Source organism: Chiloscyllium plagiosum, unplaced genomic scaffold (genome assembly GCF_037043375.1).
Source record: "Chiloscyllium plagiosum isolate Xiang-an unplaced genomic scaffold, Cpla_swu_hap1 HiC_scaffold_29, whole genome shotgun sequence".
Lineage (NCBI taxonomy): Eukaryota > Metazoa > Chordata > Chondrichthyes > Orectolobiformes > Hemiscylliidae > Chiloscyllium > Chiloscyllium plagiosum.
The window spans coordinates 53,699,761-53,714,247 of NW_028270167.1; the positions used below are offsets into that span (position 1 = coordinate 53,699,761).

The window sequence follows — 14,487 nt, forward strand, 5'->3', positions numbered from 1 at the left end:
TCGAAGTCCTCCTCTCATAACTCGGCGAGGTGAGAGATGAAACAGTGCTGCTATTAAATTTGGAGGCTGGGAGAATGTTTGGAAACGGAGTAATAAAAGATAAACTGAGTATAAAGTTGAGAGTCAGGAGATATTCAATAAAAAGGTAGACGGAGATGGACATGGAGAAATAAGTGTCACTGGCCTTGAAGACTTAACTCGGTTTTCCATTCCAAGATTCTACCAGACCTGCTGAGATTTTCCCGCAATTTCTTTTGTTGGTACTGAAACAGAAGGGAGAAGTGTGATCCTGGACCAATCAGCTATGTCTGCTCTGTGGACGTTTGAATTCCCTGTTTGAACAAATCACTTCTGACCCACACGGAAACCTCACTATCCTGCATCACCCCCACCCGTGTTACTGACAATAAGCTGTTCATGACGTAAACCCATATGGGTACACAACAGCATCATTTACCGAGTGAATTGGGAAAATTTCAGGGAGAGTTCCATTCGGTTTCCATCAGAGCATTCTCATTCAGTTAATTCTATTGCAGCACCATTTGACATGCAGCTGTCACTGTCATGTGGCCATTCGCATTCGACGTCTCTGGACATTTTGGTTGGGGCACCTTTGGAAAGGTACCTTACGTTTTGGAAGGGACATCGTTTAAAGAATATTCGGCTGAACTGATAACCTTGTCTCTTGCACCTGCAGTACAGTGGAGACAGTTTTCACTCAGAAACCAAGAGATGATCAAAAACGGAGGAAAAATGTGTTAACAAAACCTGCCTCAGCGAGCGAATTCGCTCTTGCAACATTAATGGAGAGCGGCATACCTATTAACAAACAACAGCGCCCTGCGTGGGTCTCGACCCCACACCATTGAGATTAATGTCTCAAGCTCTACCGACTGAGCGAGCCAGGACAGGATTGATGTTGGTTAATTTATCATTTCATACTGAGTTTAATTCAGCTGAAACGGCAATTTTCAAAAATCTCGTACATTCCTCCCCATTGCAAATAACATTTTTCAAGTCTATCAATTTTCAGATTTATTCCTTCAGACCATTACAATCCATTTAGGCCTTGCCCCGGGATTTACGATTCTCTGTTAATATTTTCATATTTTGACCCTGATCCTTAGGTCGCCGAAGTGATTCCCAGACAATCTGGCAGACTGCAAATCAATCGGGAAAATACCTCAGGAAACCAAATCATTTCTGATTAGAGTGTAGGGAATCCCATCTGCTGAAGAGATACAGTCCTCACCATCAACACTTTCTTTGTTCTACCTGCCTACAAAGTTTACCACTTCTCATATTCGAGGCAGGAATTCTGACTATAAAATGTTTTAAAAACAGGAACAATCTTCTGAAGCCATTTCCAATTTGAATTAGAATGTTTTACCTTTTCACACGGTAACAGCCGTTCCTGAGGAAGGAGTTTCCATGAGCTATGTCCCAGGTATGGGCAGGAAGCCGCTGACTGAAACCGCAGTGGCCCCTTTCTGTTTGCAGCGGGGGCTTGTAGAGAGTGGGGTGACATTCTGCCGCACGTGACCGTTTCACTCACTGCGGACTCAGGGTCAATCGTGGATGGGTTCTCGTGGTTGTATTGTCAGAAGATGGTCGGTCTCAATACTTAGAGTCATAGAGTTATAGAGATGTTCAGCTCTGTGCTGTTAATCGGCTAGGAGAACCAACATTTCGACGAAATGCTCTGACCATTTGAGACACAGCAACTGGCAGCAAAATTGTGCGTGTACACATCCAAACGCACAGCGCTCGAGAGGACAGCAAAAGTTCTTGTTGAAAAGTTCGGTGACGCGAGGAAGATGGTTTGCAGACTTTTCCTCACCTGTCTGGGTGACATTCTCAGCGCTGCAGAGGTTCCTGTGAAGCGCTGCTCTCATATTTTGGTACGAATTCATTTGGTTTCATTCCCGCTGCTTCCGTTTGTTGGGATTGCAGATTGGGTCCAACGGACAGGAATAATGTGGACAGCAGTAGTTCTCATTATTTTAAGAATCAGTTGCTCATGTACCCGTGTTTACCGCAGAGAGGGTGAGAGACCCGAGGAGTAACAAACACACCCATAAAACAATATCAGGACCTGTGTAGTTCTGTCATAAAAAGCTGCCTGCTGTTGTTCTATTGCAAAGTTGGGTTTCAAACCCACGACGCAATAGAGATTGGACCCTAAACCCAGCACATTTAACCTCTCTGGATTAGCGGTGCTGGAAGAGCACAGCAGTTCAGGCAGCTTCCAAGGAGCAGTAAAATCGACGTTTCAGGCAAAAGCCCTTCAGGGAATCCAGGGTTTCGTCCGAAACGTGGATTTTACTGCTCCTCGGATGCTCCCTGAACTGCTGCGCTCTTCAGCACCACTAATCCTGAATCTGGTCTCCAGCATCTGTATTCATTGTTTTTACCTACATTAAACCACTCAGCGACGCTCCCTGACGATAACTAAGCGCCAAACCTATCAAGACTAATGTTTCAGCATCTCTTCACTTCGGGCAATTTCCCCTGGCACTTTCTTTGAATACCTTCGCATAATTTAAAAAAAATTACAACGATTTGAAAGGTTTGCACAGTGTGGACATTAGCGAGAAGCTGAATATTCTTCGACAGTTTTCCACGGAGCTTCAGGCCTGAGGGATGTACTTGGAAAAGTTTACAAAATCATGAGGTAGACGAGCAGAGAACATTGTCAATCTACACTTTTTCAGAAGTCACGTGAGTTTAAAGCGAGATAGCATAGGTTTAATGTGAGAGCAGTACAACTTGAAAGGGATGTGAGCGACACTTGTTTTTAATACAGACATTTTTGTGCATGTCGAATAAATTGCCAAATTTAGTGACAGAGATTGGTGCACTCACAATACTCCAAAGGCATCTAAATGGGTATACAGACAGGAAGTGTTCGGATAGATAAGGGACAAATATTGGCAAATATGTTTAGATTAGTTACGGTCATCTGTTCAGCAGGTGCAAGTTGGATCGGAAGGTTTGCTTCCGTGCTCGGCAATTCTGTGACACTCCAGTACCTGACAACAGTTTGAATAGACCACTTGCAAAAACGCATGCTGTTTGTTACTAAGTCAGCGTGTTTGAATTTTATTTTTTCTTGAGGCGTAATGTTTTGAAATGACACAGAGAGGAATGTTTTCCAGACATTTACAGACAATGACCATTCTCCTTGATACATTCCCAAGTTCTCCATCAAATAATTTCGTTGACTAAAAAAAACTCACAAATCGTGTTGTCCCATCAACTCTCCAGTGAATCCAAAACTGACAGCTCTTAACGTGGACCAGGTGCAAAACTCAAAAGGCAGAGTCATTATCAGACACACAAACTCATTACTTCTGTCTGTGAGGCAGTGCGAGACGTGTATGTCCAGAACTGCTCACACAAATAGCACCGAAGCAATTCCAAACGGAGCTTCCCGACATTCTGGAGATTTAGTGCATTGCCAAGGAACAGAAAGTGCTCAAGTAACATAAAACATAACAGAAAAATGTACCATGCAAAGTGAATATTACCAATTATGTTCTCGATTAAATTAGCTCAACAATGCGTTGGTGCCTCCAAATGATCGAGCGAGCTAATCTCCAGCCTCCCTCACCAGAACAGTAATTAAGGAAATGAGAGAAATATAACAACGTTTTACGTTGCGATTGCCCAACTTTTAGCCACAACAACAAAAAACGAGGGAGCAGATTTAGTGCAGGATCTGGCTTCACAACAGCGGTGAAATAACGACGTCCACTCACTTTCAGGGAAAACTGTGAACAACTCACATTGTCCAGAATATGAATACACAGCGCGGGCTGTTAAGTTCCCATATTCTACTGCTGCCCCGACATTCATACGAAAATGTACCTTTCAAAAAGAGGGTTTGTAGCTGTGCAATGACAGTGGCAGCTGTTTCCCCTCGCTCTTACTGCCGCCCTTGGTAGTGTAGGGGCTGGTATTCTCATCTTACACGCGGTAGTTGAGTGTGCAATTCTCTATTGTGGAAAAGCGGAGTGTTTTGGAGCAGAAAGATGTGAAGTTCGGATGCTTCTGGAGTTCTTGTTGAAAAGTTCGGTGACTCGAGGAAGATGTCACCTGTCTGGGTGACATTCTCAGCGCTACAGAGGTTCCTGTGAAGCGCTGCTCTCATGTTTTGGTACGAATTCATTTGGTTTCATTCTCGCTGCTTCCGTTTGTTGGGATTGCAGATTGGGTCCAACGGATGGAATCCGTAGATGAGTGCCCTGCTTCCAGGAATTGTCTGGCTGTCTTCTGCTTGCCCTGTCCTATTATTGTTGTTTTATTCGAGTCGAATGTGTGGCCCTTGCCGTTTGTACGTATTGCTACTAGGGACTGCTGGACTGACGCCCAAACAAGTTATTTGCAAAGAACCAATATCCACACACCTTCATTCGCAGATGCATGGCACACAAAGTTCGCAGCGAGGATATGCTTTGATGTAATTTTTAAATCATGCTTCCCTGTATGAAAAACAAATTCTGGAAAACGATATCCAGACTCTTCTGAACACTCGGACTTATGACAGCACAGAAACCGAGAGCCTCATTCAGACAACAACTCACGAGAAAACAAGGCCCAATCCGCATCATGTGCAGGTCAAACGTGGTTGACGAGATTCCATGCAGGGACTGCACGAAACACGACATAGGAGAAAGAGGCTGACAACTAGAGAGCTGCATTCGTAATTTCACCTGGACTGTAAACGCCTCGGACAGCTGTTCCTTGCAGTTATGCACAGAATATTGAATGTCTCTGATTCCAGGGCTTGGAACTCGGATGATATGACCGTCTGCAGCACTGGTTACTTCTTTGTGTGAGGTAACCCCTGATGGAACACATGTAACACTCTATTGCTCATTGAGAAATACATCCAAAATAGGAGTTCATAGCAGCATTTCTGTTGTCTTTCTGGTGCTGTCCCTGACATGCCCTGTGACACTGCACTTATTCTGTGTTTCCTGAGGGTTCAGCACATGCTTCCACGATCGTATTATGGGCAGTGATCTGCATTTTCGCTTCAATAACGGGTGTGTGAAGCGGAGGTCCACCATTCTCGATTCTATTTTTCTCTTCTTATGCGCAACTGCAATACAGTAAAGGATTAATTAATATTGTAAGATGATATACAGAGGCCTGTGAAATACCGAAGTTTTAATGACATTTATGCAATGGTTAGCGATTACCTTGATTCAGGAAATAAGGATGTAAAGTCTGTTTGGCTGGAGTTGAGGAACAGTGAGGAATGAACTCACAAGCATGTGTAGTTTACAAGCCCACTTGCAGAAACCACAAAGCGAAATAAATCGTACAAGGAAAAAATATTGTGTGTGAGTAACAAAAATGGCAATAGTCATGCGTGATGTTAACTTCCCATCTAAAACTCTCGGTTCCATTATAAAAACGTTTGGAGAACCATAATCAAAAAAATCCCACATGTCCCATAAAACATCACGAGGGATATCTTGGTAATTGATTCCTCTACTGGTGACTTAATTTTCCTATTTTCTTGGAAACCATCTCTTTAATTTTCTGCACATCGTTTGCGTTTCTATCGATTTTAATAGTAGCGTGTCTTTTGATTCTTCCCAACAAAGTATATGATCTCGCATTCCCGACATGAAACTGCAGCTGCCAAGAATACTCCAATTGTTGGCGGGAATCCTGAGGAACAGAATGTACATGTATTTGGAAAGACAAGGACTGATTCGGGACAGTTAACATGGCTTTGTGCGTGGGAAATCATGTCTCACAAATTTGATTGAGTTTTTTGAAGAAGTAACAAAGAGGATTGATGAGGGCAGAGCAGTAAATGTGATCTATATGGACTTCAGTAAGGCGTTCAACAATGTTCCCCATGGGAGACTGATTGGCAAGGTTAGATCTCATGTAACAGCAGTGGACCTAACACCGACCCTTGTGGTACGCCGCCAGTACCTGGACACCAAGAAGAAAATATTCCATTAACTACAACACTGTTTTCTATTGGCAAGCCAATTACTGATCAAAGCTGCAATCTCTCCCACAATTCCAGTCCACCGCATTTTGTATAAAAGCCTATTGTGGGGAAACTTATCGAACAACTTTCTGAAACCCATATACATCACATCAACCGGTTTACTGTTATCTCCCTGTTTGGTCACTATGTCAAAAAAATCAATACGATTCGTTAGGCAAGGCATACCCATCACAAAACCGTGCTGACTGTCCCTGATCAGATTATTCTTTTCTAGATGGTCCTAAATCCTATCTATAATAACCTTTTCCAACACGTTACCAACAACTGCAGTGAGACTCACTGGTCTGTAATTAACAGGGTTGTCTCTACGACACTTTTTGAACACGGGAACAACGTATGCTATGCTCCATTCCACAGGAACTATTCCTGTAGACAACGTTGATTTGACGATCGACGCCAAAGGCTCATCAATCTCTTCCCTTGCTTCCCAGAGGATACTAGGACAGATCCCATCCAGACCAGTGGACTTGTCTGTTGTCACACTCTGCAGTATTTCTATCACCTAATCCTTGTGAACCTCAATCTCTCGTACTCTGGACGCAAATATCTCAGTATCTTCCTCGCCAACATTTTCATTTTCTATAGCTAACACTGTCGAAAAATATTTATTTAGCGCTTCCCCAATCTCCTCTGACTCCACACACAACTTCCCATTATTATCCTTGATTGTCCCAAATTTAACTCTCGTCATTCTTTTAATCCTGACATACCTATGGAAAACCTTAGGGTTAACCCTGATCCTATCTGCCAACAACTTCTCATGTCTCCTCCTGGCTCTTCTCAGCTCTCTGTTTAGATCTTTCCTGATATCGTTGGAACCCTCGAGAGCTCTAACTGAGTTTTCACATTCTGTCCTAACATAAGACTTCTTGTTCTTCTTGACCAGGGATTCCACTTCCTTAGTAAACCACGGCTCACACGTTCTATATCTTCCTCCCTGCCTGACAGGTACATACTTATCTTGGACACACAGGAGCTTTTCCTTGAATAAGCTCCACATTTTAATGTGCTCACCCCCTGCAGTTTCCTACCCCATTCTACGCTTCCTAAATCTTACCTAATCTTCCTAAATCTTGGGACTTGTGCCTCACAACACACTTCACATTCAACAACCAGATATACGAACAAATCAACGGAACACCCATGGGCTCACCGATCTCGGGACTCATAGCAGAAGCAGTAAAGCAAAGGTCAGAGCAGTCTTACCGCAAATTCAACCCAAACACTGGTTCAGATACGTGGATGACACTTTTGTAATCATTAAAAACACGGAAATAGAGAAAACACACAGGATCATCAACTCCACACTCACAGGAATCCGATTCACCAGAGAGGAAGAATAGGGCAACCAACTCCCATTCCTATTCGTGATGGTACAGAGAACAACTAACGGAGAATTCACCACAAAGGTACACAAGAAAGCCACACACACAGACCAAGTCCTGAATTATGAGAGCAACCACCCCAACATACACAAACGAAGTTGCATCAAGACACTATTCAAAAGGGGCACAACACACTGCAGCACACCAGAACTGCAAAAAGAGGAAGAGGAACACCTATACAAGGTATTCGCCGAAAACGGATATCCTCGCAATTTTATCAACAGATGCCTAAGGGATAGACCACGGAATGAGGACATGCCACAACCCAAAGGACTAGCCACACTACCACACATCAAGAACATCTCCGAACTGACAGCCAGAATACTGCGACCACTAGGACTCTTAACAGCACACAAACCAACAGCCACACTCAGACAACAGCTTACCAGAACTATGGACCCGATACCCAACATGAGAAAAACTAATGTAGTATACAAAATCCCATGCAAGGACTGCACAAAACACTATATAGGACAAACAGGAAGACAGCTAACGATCCGCATCCAGGAACACCAACTAGCCACGAAACGAAGCGACCAACTATGCGTAATCGCCACACACACAGACGACAAGCAACATGAATTCGAGTGGGACAACACTACTATTATAGGGCAAGCCAAACAAAGAACAGCCAGGAAATTCCCAGAAGCATGGCAGTCATCCACAAACTCCATCAACAACCACATCGACTTGGACCCAATATACCAGCCACTGCAGCGGAGAGCTGAAACTGTCAACAGGAAGCGGCAAGGACAGGCCACTATAAATGACGCAGGAAACAACACAGAAGCGCTTCACAGGAGGCTCCCAAGCACTGAGGATGCCACCTAGACAGGGGACATTTCCAACAAAACCTTCCAGCTCGGCGAACAGAAACACATCATTGTCTTGAGCGTTCCAGAGTTTTTCATTGTCCCAGAGTCCAGATGAAGTTTGCATTCCTCACGTACGTGAGCGAGAATGATTTCAATGTCTCAGATCAGTTCCTGTCCCGAGAACATCAGAGTCAATGTCCCGTCCTCTACTCGGTCCGACAGTTCACACTTCTTCATTCTCCTCTGATTCCATTTCCCAAAGAGTTTCTCAAGATTTACAAAGCTGGAGCCTAAGTTATATGGTTTGCTTCCTAAACATTTTGTCAACTGCCAACTGACAATATTTTCACAGTATCTCTTCACAATCCTCTGGCTTGCACCATGTCCAGGGATGAGAAGTCCCGTTTGGTGGAGAGATTCCCGAGGCTGATGAGTTTCACTTTGGAACAAAGATGGTTAAGTGGCGATTTCCTGCGGTTGTTTCGAATGATGGGAGAGGGAGCGGTGGGGAATGAGCACTTTGACGAGCAGGAGGAAGTGTTGCCACTGACCCGAGTCAGAGAACAGTGGACAGGGATGAAAGGAATCTTATGAAAAGCAGCACTTCTGCTCAGGATGTTCAATAACAGCTGCAGAAACCCGATGTGTCGAGCAGTGTATCTGGAAAGAGAAACAGAGATAATGTTTTAAATATGGAACATTTCTGATGAAGAACTCGAGTTTCCCAAGTCTAATCAAATTACCGGCCTGGTTCACAAAATAGTTTTTCTGAACTTTGAGCGAAAAGTGTACCAGCAGGAAAGCATTCATAACGTAGTCAGCAGGATTCGAATCTACGTGGGGAAACCCCAATGGATTTCTAATCCATCGCCTTAACCACTCGGCCATGACTACAGACGGCGCAGGTGCGTTGAGCATTGACCAAATCAGCCGTGATCTCATTGAAAGCTACCGTTGACTTGATGAGCGAAATGCTCCCATCTCCTTTCATGCCTTTGCTGTCATTTGTAAGCTGCGAGACACCAATGTAAAAGAAGAAAAGCACAAAGGTAGGAACAGATATTTGCAGGCAAACTGAGTCAAAATTATTTATTGAAAGGAAAATCACACTTGGCAATTTGCCATATCTCTTTGCGAACATGACCAGCAGAAGTAAGCAAGGGAGCTATTGATCTGAGTATTCTCGGACCTGAAGCAAACAAAGGTTAGTGACATATTCATTTATTTTTCTGGCGAACGAAATGATCTTTCCTGATGATTACAATGAAAGAGATGTTTCCCAATAAAAGACAGAGATTAATTCGCATGTAGATATATTTCAATGTGACACGATTCATTTTCAGTCCCTAATTACCCCAGAGATGGAGGAGGTGAGTTACTTTTCTTCACTCTTCAACTCCTCAGCACGGAGGTACAAACATGAAACCGATAGAGATGGACTTCTTGAATTGGGAACCAGCGACACTGAAGGAACTAGGCAAAAGTGAGGACTGCAGATGCTGGAAACCTGACTTTAGATCAGAGTGATGCTGGAAAAGCACAGCAGGTCAGGCTGCATCCGAGGAGCAGGAGAGTCGACGTTTCTGTTGCCAGTCATGCTCCGCTGCACAAACAATTTTCGTTTTTGGCTCAGATTTCCAGCACCTGCAGCTATTTGTTTTATGTTAACCTTCATAATGTTTTGGACAAAACCAATGACCTGCCAGCATCGGAAAATCGGCAGAAGTACTGGTACACCGATATGTTTGCTGAACAATACAACCATTCCATGAGCGGGAATACGATCCGGGCCACGGTGCTGAGAGTACCGAATCCTCACAAGTAAATAACAAGACAAGGCGATAGATACTATCGTATTTGGTGTAAATAAAACACCCTGTCTGAACATTTTCGTTGCAGATTTTTTTCAAATTGTCTTCGAAGATTTACAAAGTGGGAAAAGGCCATTCCGCCCGTGTGCATTGCGGCTAATCAGAGAGCCATGTATTCCAGTCGCAGTTTCGAACTTTGGCCCAAAGCCTCGTGTGTTCTAATGTTTCCAGGTCAAATGTCAATGAGGTTATCCTATGTTCTTACATTGCACAATAATGGGACAGAAGTACAACGAATTGTAACTCTTTTGAGGAATTCATGCTCATTTTCACCCACAGAGGGAGACACACCATAAGATACCGCCAAACTGACGGAGGTGTCCGTTGTGGAGAGCTGGAATTTGAAATGGACAATAGGACAAATGCAAGCTTTACATGCGGAAGCACAGAGGAGATGTCCCGAGAGAACTATACAGGGAAGCGTCAACATATACCACGGTTAAAGCGAAACATCCGCCCTCGAGCCAGGTAGGACTCGAACCTACAGTCTTCTGATCCGAAGTCAGACGCGTTATCCATTACGCCACTGGCCCAAGAGACAAGCCTGCGCTTGGCAGAATGTCGATATGTAATGCCATGGGCTTTCACGGAATCAGAATTAAAAAGGTGAACAAGCACCGAAGATAATCACCAACATTGCTTCACTTCGAAGTTTCCAATTTGTGAAGCAGTGCTTTTCACTGGCAAAGGAGAAACATTTGTCCTCAGTTGCCCGCTTCAGTGTCGCCCCCTTCTCGGCTGGACGTTTCCATCGTTTTATTCATAGTCACGACGCGATTTCATGATCCATTCCAGTGAAAAAGTGTCATGGTGTCGTCCAAACAAGACCCTGCAGAAACTCAGCGAGAAACCTCTGGTCATTTCGAGCTCAGGATGTGGAATTAGACGAGGTGCGTGACGCCTTTTATTGGCGCTGCCACTTCACTGAAATTAGCGGCTCAAAACGAGCCGTTGTAAGCATCAGCTTGATTTGTACCTTCCTGCAGTGCATTTGCTAAACAAAATCAGATCGCTCCCATCCGGCCCAGCTGACTTATCTATTTTCACACTCTGCAGTATTTCTAATATCTCTTTCTTGTGAACCTCAATCTCTTCTCGTCTAGACGCAAGTAGCTCTGTATCTTCCTCACCAACATTTTCATTTTCTATAGCGAACACTGTCGAAAAATATTTATTTAGTGCTTCCCCTATCTCCTCTGACTCCACACACAACTTCCCACTATTATCCTTGATTGTCACAAATTTAACTCTCGTCATTCTTTTATTCCTGACATACCTATGGAAAGCCTTAGGGTTAACCCTGATCCTATCTGCCAACAACTTCTCATGTCTCCTCCTGGCTCTTCTCAGCTCTCTTTTTCGGTCTCTCCTGATATCGTTGGAACCCTCTAGAGCTCTAACTGAGTTTTCACGTTTTGTCCTAACATAAGACTTCTTGTTCTTCTTGACCAGGGATTCCACTTCCTTAGTAAACCACGGCTCACGCGTTCTATATCTTCCTCCCTGCCTGACAGGTACATACTTATCTAGGAGACACAGGAGCTTTTCCTTGAATAAGCTCCACATTTTAATGTGCTCACTCCCTGCAGTTTCCTACCCCATTCTACGCTTCCTAAATCTTACCTCATTGCATCGTAATTTCCCTTCCACCAGCTGAAACTCTTGCTCCGTGGAGTACACCTATCCCTTTCAATCACGAAAGTAAACCTGAGAGAATTGTGATCGCTGTCTCCAAAGTGCTCACCTACTTCCGAATCTAAAACCTGGCCAGGCTCGTTACCCAGTACTAAATCGAAAGTGGCTTCGTCCCTTGAAGGCATGTGTACGTACTGTGTCAGGAAGCCCTCCTGCACACACTGGGTAAATAATGACTCATCTATAGTACTCTTACTGTAGTGATCCCAGTAAATATTTGGATATTGTCTTGAGTGTTCTGAGTTTTTCATTGTCCCAGAGTCCAGATGAAGTTTGCATTCCTCACGTACGTGAGCGAGAATGATTTCAATGTCTCAGATCAGTTCCTGTCCCGAGAACATCAGAGTCAATGTCCCGTCCTCTACTCGGTCCGACAGTTCACACTTCTTCATTCTCCTCTGATTCCATTTCCCAAAGAGTTTCTCAAGATTTACAAAGCTGGAGCCTAAGTTATATGGTTTGCTTCCTAAACATTTTGTCAACTGCCAACTGACAATATTTTCACAGTATCTCTTCACAATCCTCTGGCTTGCACCATGTTCAGGGATGAGAAGTCCCGTTTGGTGGCGAGTTTCCCGAGGCTAATGAGTTTCACTTTGGAACAAAGATGGTTAAGTGGCGATTTCCTGCGGTTGTTTCTAATGATGGGAGAGGGAGCGGTGGGGAATGAGCACTTTGACGAGCAGGAGGAAGTGTTGCCACTGACCCGAGTCAGAGAACAGTGGACAGGAAGGAAAGGAATCTAATGAAAAGCATCACTTCTGCTCAGGACGTTCAATAACAACTGCAGAAACCCGATGTGTCGAGCAGTGTATCTGGAAAGAGAAACAGAGATAATGTTTTAAATATGGAACATTTCTGATGAAGAACTCGAGTTTCCCAAGTCTAATCAAATTACCGGCCTGGTTCACAAAATAGTTTTTCTGAACTTTGAGCGAAAATTGTACCAGCAGGAAAGCATTCATAACGTAGTCAGCACGATTTGAACATACGTGGGGAAACCCCAATGCATTTCTAATCCATCGCCTTAACCACTCGACCATGACTACAGACAGCTTCGGTGTGTTGAGCATTGATCAAATCAGCCGTAATCTCATTGAAAGCTGCCGTTGACTTGATGAGCTAAATTCTTCCATTCTCCTCTCCCACCTCTGCTGTGAATTGTAAGGTGCGAGACACCAACGTAAAGGAAGAAAAAGTTAGGAAAAGATATTTGCAGCCAAGCTGAGTCAAAATTATTGATTGAAAGGACAATCCCACTTTGGCAATTTGCTAGATCTCTTTGCAAACATGATCAGCAGAGCTTATCAAGAGAGGTATTGCTCTGAGTTTTCTTGGACATGAAACAATCCAAGGTTAGTGACATATTCGTTTCTTTTTCTGGCGAAGGAGCTGGTCTTTCCAGATGCTCACAATTTAAGAGATTTTTCCCAATAAAAGACGGCAACTAAGTCCCATCTAACGCTGACACCATCGTGAGCGCTGCTGTTTCACAATGCCACAGAGTCAGGGTCAATTCCCGCCTCATGCAACTGAATGTGTGGAGTTTGCACATTCTCCCCGTGGCTGCGTGAACTTGCTCTGGTTTTCTCCCATAGTTGAAAAATGTACCGGTTAGGTGAAATGGCCGTGCTAAATTGACGGAGTGAATGGAGAGGAATGCATTTGGGCTGGGACGGTTCGGTGTGGAGTTGCTGGACCGAAGGACCTGTTTCCATGTTGTAAGTATTCTAATCTACGGTAATCAATGGCCAAGGTATGACGCACGTTGTTCGATGTTGCATATATGACTTTTCGATTGTTTTTCTTCAAAGTTTCTTTACAATTCAAACGGGAGTGGAAGATGGGAAATAAATGTCTCCCATAATTCTTGCCTTCTTTTAGCATTCACAGGTGGTATTTTTCCTGTACGTTTTTTTTTTACACTGTGGTTACTGTTAGTGTTCTTGTAAGCTACACCGGTTGGTTTCCTCTTTCCTCATCTGTACCCAAACACATTTTCCATCCTTATCTCCTGAATCAATGTAATCTCTAACCATTGCATAATTGCCACGGAAACTGGGCTTTTCACACGCCTGTGTATGTCATTTTCCAATATTAATTGATCGTTTACTGTGTTGCAATTGCGCATGTGAAGAAGAAAACAGAATAGAGGCAGGTGGTCCTGGGTTTCAAACGCACGTAATTGCAGCTAAAACGCAGATTACTGCACACAATGCGATCACGGAAGCATGCACCGAACCGTCAGGAAGCACACAATAAGTACAATGCTGGATGTCATGTCAGGAACAGGACCAGAAACACAACAGAAATACGTCTCTTGGGTACTATTTTGGACGTTTTACTCAATCAGCTATCGTGTTTTACATATGTTCCATCGGGAGTTACCTCACGCAAGGAAGTAACCAGTGCTGCAGACGGTCATATAATCCGAGTCCCAAGTCCCCGAGTCAGAGACACTCAGTGCCCTGTGTGTACCCACAAGGAACAGCTGTACATGGGGTTTACAGGGTAACAGAACTGCATGAATGCAGCTCGATGGTCGTCTGTCTGCTTCTCCTCTATAGTTTTCTGTGCAGTCCCTGCATGCAATCTTGTCAACTACGTTTGTCCAGCACAAGAATGGCATTGGTCGCTTGTCTCTGAGAGAGGCTGTTGGTTTATGTGTTGTCATAATTCCG

General features: G+C 43.9%; 2 non-coding genes across 2 annotated transcripts; both read right to left on the bottom strand.

Moving 5' to 3' along the window:
* Positions 1 to 9,052: 9,052 nt before the first annotated feature.
* Positions 9,053 to 9,134, bottom strand: trnas-aga (transfer RNA serine (anticodon AGA)). The gene has a single exon. It is a non-coding gene; the product is annotated as a tRNA-Ser (tRNA).
* Positions 9,135 to 10,571: 1,437 nt separating this feature from the next.
* On the bottom strand, positions 10,572 to 10,644 carry trnar-ucg (transfer RNA arginine (anticodon UCG)). The gene has a single exon. It is a non-coding gene; the product is annotated as a tRNA-Arg (tRNA).
* Between the last annotated feature and the right edge of the window lie 3,843 nt (positions 10,645 to 14,487).